The sequence below is a fragment of the Hypanus sabinus genome, chromosome 4 (assembly GCF_030144855.1).
Source record: "Hypanus sabinus isolate sHypSab1 chromosome 4, sHypSab1.hap1, whole genome shotgun sequence".
NCBI classification, from domain to species: domain Eukaryota; kingdom Metazoa; phylum Chordata; class Chondrichthyes; order Myliobatiformes; family Dasyatidae; genus Hypanus; species Hypanus sabinus.
Window position 1 is genome coordinate 164,667,617 of NC_082709.1, and position 7,362 is coordinate 164,674,978.

The window sequence follows — 7,362 nt, forward strand, 5'->3', positions numbered from 1 at the left end:
CTGTCCTGGGCCTAGCACGTAATTGCAATTACAAAGAAAGCATGGCATCGCTTCTGCTTCCTTAGGAGTTTGCAAAGATTGTACGTGCCATCTAAAACTTTGACAAACTTCTATAGATGTATAGTGGAGAGTATATTGACTTTGAATGGAAAATGCTACAAAAAGTTGTGGGTAAACCCCTTCCCACCATTGACATATCTACACAGAGCGTTGTCACAAGAAAGCAGCATCCATCATCAGGGACTTCAACCACCCAGGACATGCTCTATTCTTGCTGCTACCATCAGGAACATCAGGAAGAAAGCATAGGAGGCTCAGGGCTCACTCCACCAGATCCAGGAACAATCATTACCCCTCAACCATCAGGCTCTTGAATCAAAGGGGATAACTTCACTCAACTTCACTTGCCCTATCACTGAACTGTTCCCACAACCTACAGATTCACTTTCACAGACTCTTCATCTCATGTTTTTTGATATTTGTTCCTTATTTATTATTAGTATAATTTTTTTTTCTCAGCTCAAGCTGGTAAAACCTGAGATACAGGCATATTCAAGCATACTCATTTCTCAATTGCTAGGAACATTTGGACTATTCTGGTGGTGTTAAGTATTGTGGCTTTCTGAAGATTTGCATAAATATTGATGTGCAGGCCTAATTGTTTAATGCTATTGTGTAGTGGCTTTGGGATGCTTCCAGTTCGTAGATATTAATACCCTCTTCGTGGTCCATAGTCTTTCAATTTCCATTTTAATTTGACATATTTCTGCTGTTTTTCACTTTTTTGATTTCTGTACGTTACGTGTGTTTGGAATGGCTATATTCATTGAGAAAGTTGTTCTTGCTTGTTTATCCTATATTATTATATCCGGGCGGTTGTTATGTATTTTCCAATCTCTAATAATGGATCTGTCATAATATCATTTGTGGGACTCTGACTCTAAAACTGGATCAGATGTGTATTTATAGTAAAGTATGGCTTCTTTTATGAGTTTGTATTTTAACGCAAGATATTGGTGAGTGATGTTTGCCACTTGATTGTGGCCATGTCAGTAATCAGATTGAGTTAAATTGCTACAGGATCCTATAATGTGTTGGATTGTTTCTGTTTTCTCTCAGCATTTTCTGCTTTATTATGTATGTTTGAAATTTTTTTGTGTTAACCACCTGGTCCTGTATAGTTACAAGTGACTCCTCTGTTTCTGGGAAGGGGTCTCCAACTCTAAGCCAGGCTCAGTGTCAGTAATATAATTATAAATATATATTATTATTATTATGTCTTTTTTTTCGTTCTCATTGTATTTGCAGTTTGTTGTCTTTTGCATGCTGACTATTCGCCCTGTTAATGCAGTCTTTCATTCACTCTATTATGGTTATTGGATTTATTGAGTATGCCCATCAGAAGATTAACCTGATATGTACTGTATATGGTGGCATATATATACTTCAATAATAAAGTTACTTTGAATGTAATTAGCATTCCAATAGGGCAGGATCTTGTTGATATTATATAGTTACTCTGCTATGTTTTATTAAGCTACTGTTTAATGAAGCTGCTCAGAATGGTCAGTTGGTTAAGGTATTCAGAAGTCAGACTTGCATGCGCGACTATTTCAATGAACATTGTCTTTGTTTAAAATAAAAGTAAAAGACGGAATTGTAGATGTTATACTCAAATTAAACTCAATTGAGCCGGGATGATGCTGTTTGAGTCTTTGTCCCTTCTGCAGTATGATATCTATTGAACCAAGGAGAGGAAATGATATACACTGAGTATCATGCCAGTTTGAGAATTTCACACTGGGAATTATGGAGGGTTTGATGAGAGGGAGGGGCACTGGGGGTGGTGAATAGTATTCATCAAAAATCTGGCACATGCATAAGCAACATCACTCATTTCAAATTTTGCTTAACATCACTCCAGCTCTTGTCCATTGAGACGTTTTGCTATGTTAAAGCCACCATATGTGTACATTGTAAGTAGGTGATATTCCTGCTTCAGCATAAGAAGAAGGTGAAATGTGGTCTTTTTATTCTAGAGACAGACCCAAGCAGATACCCAGCCATGTTTTTCTGGAATGACCATGGCTCAATGATGAATTAGAGAAGTTTGTCCAGACTGTCAAATCAAGTGGGACCAGAGCTAGATCAACATCCAGTAACAGTGAATAACGGCAACCCACAATATTAAATAAGGATAGATAGAATCCTTTCAGTCATTTTTACAACCTAACTAAGATTCCATTGATTAATAACCAGAAGTAAAGCAACAGGAAATTTGAATTTCTCTTCCAAAGCCTTCAGAGCACATTGGAGAGACAATAAACTGAAGGAAATTATATTAGTTGAACATTATATTGTAGATGTACAAGGCATCAGTACGGTCAAATTTGTGGTACTGTACATGGTTCTGGTCATTCTGCTATTGTCATTAAACTGGGAAAATGTGTAAAAAGGATTTATGAGGATGTTACTGGGACTGAAGGATTAGAGTTATAAGGGGAGGTTGGACTGGCTTGGATTTGTTTCTTGGAGTGTAGAAGGCTGAGGACTTTACAGGGGTTCCAAAACTGGGTCCACAGACCCCTTCCTTAATGGCAGAAAAAAGGTTGGGAACCCCTGCTCTAGGACATTATGAGATTATTAGAAAATATAACCTGCATAAAACATAATTCCTTCATTGTCTTGGTCTTTGACTTCAGGCAGAACTCCTGGTTTGCTTTTACTTTAATTTGAGGCTGACAGTGCTCAAATATTAATTGAGGAACCCTGAAACTATTGAAGATGCATTAAATTACCCCTTCAAAACCCCATCTACAATGCTGATGGTTCTACTGTAAAATGTTAGTAGGTTATGCAAATTGTACCATGAAATATGCCCCTTTAAAATTCTCATGTCAGACCATAACAGTAGTCTAGCTATTCAATTTGTACCTGCTTTTCATGCACAAAGGAAAATATCCTGGAGTGTTCGACCATGGCATCTGATGCATACCTATTGCTGGTCATGCGATGACCAATTCCACTTTCACTGAAATAACTTTATAAATCTAATTTATAAACATCAAGGAACAGTCATAGTAGAGCTTGGAGGTATAGTAGCATTCTACTGGGATCAGGGGACCAGGCTGGATAGCAGGTGGGAGGCAGAGGAATGGTTATTTGATTACTTTGAGTCAGTGGACTGGGCCGTGATCTAGAGATTTGAATGGATACAACATGTGGTAATGAACTTTATTAAACGGCTGTAGATGAATGTGTCCCCACTAAATCATTCAGAATCTTCCCCGACCAGAAGCTCTGGATGAACCATGAGATCTGAAAGCTGCTGTGGGCCAGAACAGAGACATTCAAGTCTGGAGACCAAGAGAGCTACCAAAAGGGGAAGGTATGATCTCTGGAAAGCCAGCTAACGGGTGAAGTGGATATTATGGACCAAACAAATCAACAAGGGATGCTCGACGGTGTGGCAGCGTTTGAATGCTTTCGCCTCCTACAAAGTTAAATCAAGTGACATGGGAGAGAGCAGGGCTTTGCTTCCAGATAAGCTGAATGTCTTCTATGCTCTCTTTGACCATCAGAACATGGAGGAAGCATCACGAATCCCCACATCTCCTGATGATTCTTTGATCCCAGTATCTGAAGCTGCCTTCAGGAGGGTGAATTCACAGAAGGCATCTGGACCGGACAGGGTACCTGGCCACATGCTAAAGACCTGTGCATGAAAACTGGCTGGTGTGTTCACTGAGATCTTTAACCTCTCACTTCTGCCATATGTGTACCCACCTGCTTCAAACAGGCTTCAATTTAACCAGTGCCCAAGAAGAGCGTAGTGACCTGCCTCAAAGTCTACCACCCAGTTGTACTTACATCCACAGTTTTCAGAGGCTGATGATGAAGCATACCATCTCCTGCATGAGAGGTGACTTGGAACATGTTGCCTACTGGAGCAGCAGGTCCACAGCAGATGCTGTCTCATTGGCTCTTCACTCAATCGTGGAACATCTGGACAGCAAAGATGCATCCATCTAGATGCTCTTTATTGATTATTGCTCAGTACTCAATACCATCATCCCCTCAAAACAAAACAATAAGGTCTAAGACCTTGCCCTCAGTACCTCCTTGTGTAATTGGATCCTGGATTTCCTCACATGCAGACTCCAGTCAGTCTGGATTGGCAGCAAAATCTCCTCCATAATCACCATCAGCACAGGTGCACCACAGGGCTGTGTGCTTAGCCCCCTTGTCTATTCGCTTTACACCTATGACTGTGCGGCTAAGGACAGCTCCAATACCACATTCACGTTTGCTGATGACAGCACTGTTATAGGCCAAATCAAAGGTGGTGGTGAATCAGCATACAGGAGGGAGATCGAACATTTGGCTGAGTGGTGTCATAAAAACAACCTTTCACCCAATATGAGAAAGACCCAAGAACTGATTGTAGACTTCAGGAGAGGGAAATCAGAGATCCATGAGCTAGTCCTTGTCGGAGGATCAGAGATGAAGAGAGTCAGCAATTTTGAATTCCTAGGTGTTACTATTTCAGAGGATTAGTCCTGGACCCAGCACAGATGTGCAATTGCAGAGAAAGCATGGCAGCACCTCTACTTCCTCAGGAGTCTGCAGAGATTCAGCATGTCATCTAAAACTCTGACAAACTTCTATAGATGTGTAGTGAAGGGTGTATTGACTGGCTGCTTCATGGCACGGTATGGAGAAACTAATGCCTTTGAACAGAAAACCCTACAAAAGGAAGTGGATTCTGTCAAGTACATTATGTGTAAAGCTCTCCCAACCACTGAGCATATCTACCTGAAACACTGTCATAGGAAAGCAGCATCCATCATCAGAGAACCCCACCACCCAGGCCAGGCTCTTTTCTCACCACTGCCATCAGATACAAGAGTCTCAGGACTTGCACCACCAGGTTCAAGAACAATTACTACCCCTCAGCCATCAGGCTCTTGAACAAAAGGAGATAGCTACACACACTTGCGCATCCATTGAAATGTTCCCTCAACCAATGATCTCACTTTAAGTACACTTTATCTTGTTATTTATTGCTATTTATTTATGTTTACATTTGCACAGTTAGTTGTCTTTTGCACTCTGGTTGATCTTTCACTGATTCTGTTGTAGTTACTATTCTATAGATTTGCTGAGTATGCCCACAGGAAAATGAATCTCAGGGTTGTCTATGTTGACAACTATGTACTTTGATAAGGAAATTTATTTGAACTTTGATAAGAAATGCCTACATGGCAGCTCAGATGTAAGTGTTTTCACTTACTAACAGGGTGTGTTTTCCCGACCATTTTGCTGCTTAAATACTGGCTGGTGTTTTCGCTGAGATCTTTAATCTCTCACTTCCGTAGTGTGTGGAACTCACCTGCTTCAAACAGACTTCAATTTAACTGGATATCATGGTGGCACTACTAGCATCTTTTTTTTACTACTGGAGCCTACCATACTGCTTAGCCACATAGTCATAAGTGTAAAATGAACAGAGCAGGGGCTAAGCACATTGCCCTATGGTGCACCTGTGCTGATGGAGATCATGGAGATTTTGTTGCCAATCCAGACTGACTGAGGTCTATGGAAATTATGCTCTCTCAGCTTGGGTTGGAGACCTAGGGGTGGAAAGCAAAGACATGTGAATTGGGGAAGAGCTATGGAATCTTCACAGCTGCCACATCCTCTCTGGACCTTTCTAATGAAGAATGTATTCACAGGGTCGACTCTTCCAAGGCTGTCATCACTGAGATATGTAAAGTTCTCTTGGAAGATCTTTGGCCAGGTTTTCATGTTTGGACTTCTGTCTCCATGGAGAGGAAGGTTATAATGTCTCTCAGTTTCTTTGCTTTAGGACTGTTCCCACAGCCACAGAATAACTCTGCAACATTTCCCAATTTTCTGCTCACCCTGATATCAGATTGATTGCTTGGGCACAGCCATCTCAAGGGAATAATTTCATCTACTTTTATCTCAGAGACGAACCAGAGGCATGTCAGACACTTGGATTTTCAGGCATTGCTAGCATCTCACTCAAGCAAGTAGCTAATTATTTACACTCCCTTACTGAGGATCCACAGGAAGTATAGTTAATGGTCAATGCCATGTTTCCAGGAAACATATCTAGCTTCATCAATGGTTCCTGTGAATGCAATCATGAGCCAGTAGTTACCCAACCTATCATACAAAGAATCATGTCTAGGGAGTCCAGATGGGGTTTCGTAACTCTTCATGTACTGATTATGGGTCCAACACACTAATAAATGAATCCCTGGTCCAATTATAGAAATAGCTCCCCACTGTCAACAGACACCCCTGATACTTTCTTTGTAGCGCCTACCATGCTCTTCCTATGGTGGTCTTGGCAAATATCCTAACTACCCAAGACACTGGACCGCCCTCTTGGCCTATATAGTACTTCATTGATTATGTGCGGCACATGGCCAAGTGGTTAAGGCGTCGGTCTAGTAATCTGAAGGTCGCTAGTTCGAGTCTTAGCTGAGGCAGTGTGTTGTGTCCTTGAGCAAGGCATTTAACCACACATTGCTCTGTGACGACACCGGTGCCAAGCTGTATGGGTCCTAATGCCCTTCTCTTGGACAACATCGGTGGCGTGGAGAGGGGAGACTTGCAGCAGGTATTCCATACAACCTTGCCCCAGGCCTCAGTCATCGTTGAAAATCGATGGACAGCCGAAGAAGAAGATTTCATTGATAAGAGTATCCAAGTTATTTCCAGAAAAGATTAGGGTTCTCTACCAATCCCTGAAAGCCTTTCTCCTTCACAGCAGCCAAGCAGTGTGTTATTGTTGTGTGGCCACTAAAGGGAATGCCCTGCTCAATTTGGTGCAGGGCAAATTGTTGAGAGTTGTGATGACTAGGATTTGGACCCATTGGGAGCTACAGAAAACTCAGTTTTCTTCATTTTGTTGCCAGTCCAAACATTCTTTTGGCCAATATCTATATTTTTTCTGGGAGTTCCAACTGGAAATATAACAGTTTAGTGTGCTAAGAATTTCAATCACTCTGCAGATATGTTTGTAATTTACCAACAAAAATGGTTTATATTTTTCAGAAATATGATATCCAGCCAATAATGCTGTAGCCAAATGTTAAAGCTTTACAGTAAAAATAATCCAACTATTATTTCATTTGCATTGGACACACACGTTTCTGGATTTCTGAGGTCACAGACCAAGAATGTTTCAGCTTAACCTGGATCTTGGTGGATTTATTTTGGTAATGGAATGATAACTAGATTTGGTTGCAATTTTGTATTAATCATATTTGTGTGACAGGGCCATAGATGGAAGATGTCCTTGTTTTCAAACTTTTTCTCACTGTGGGG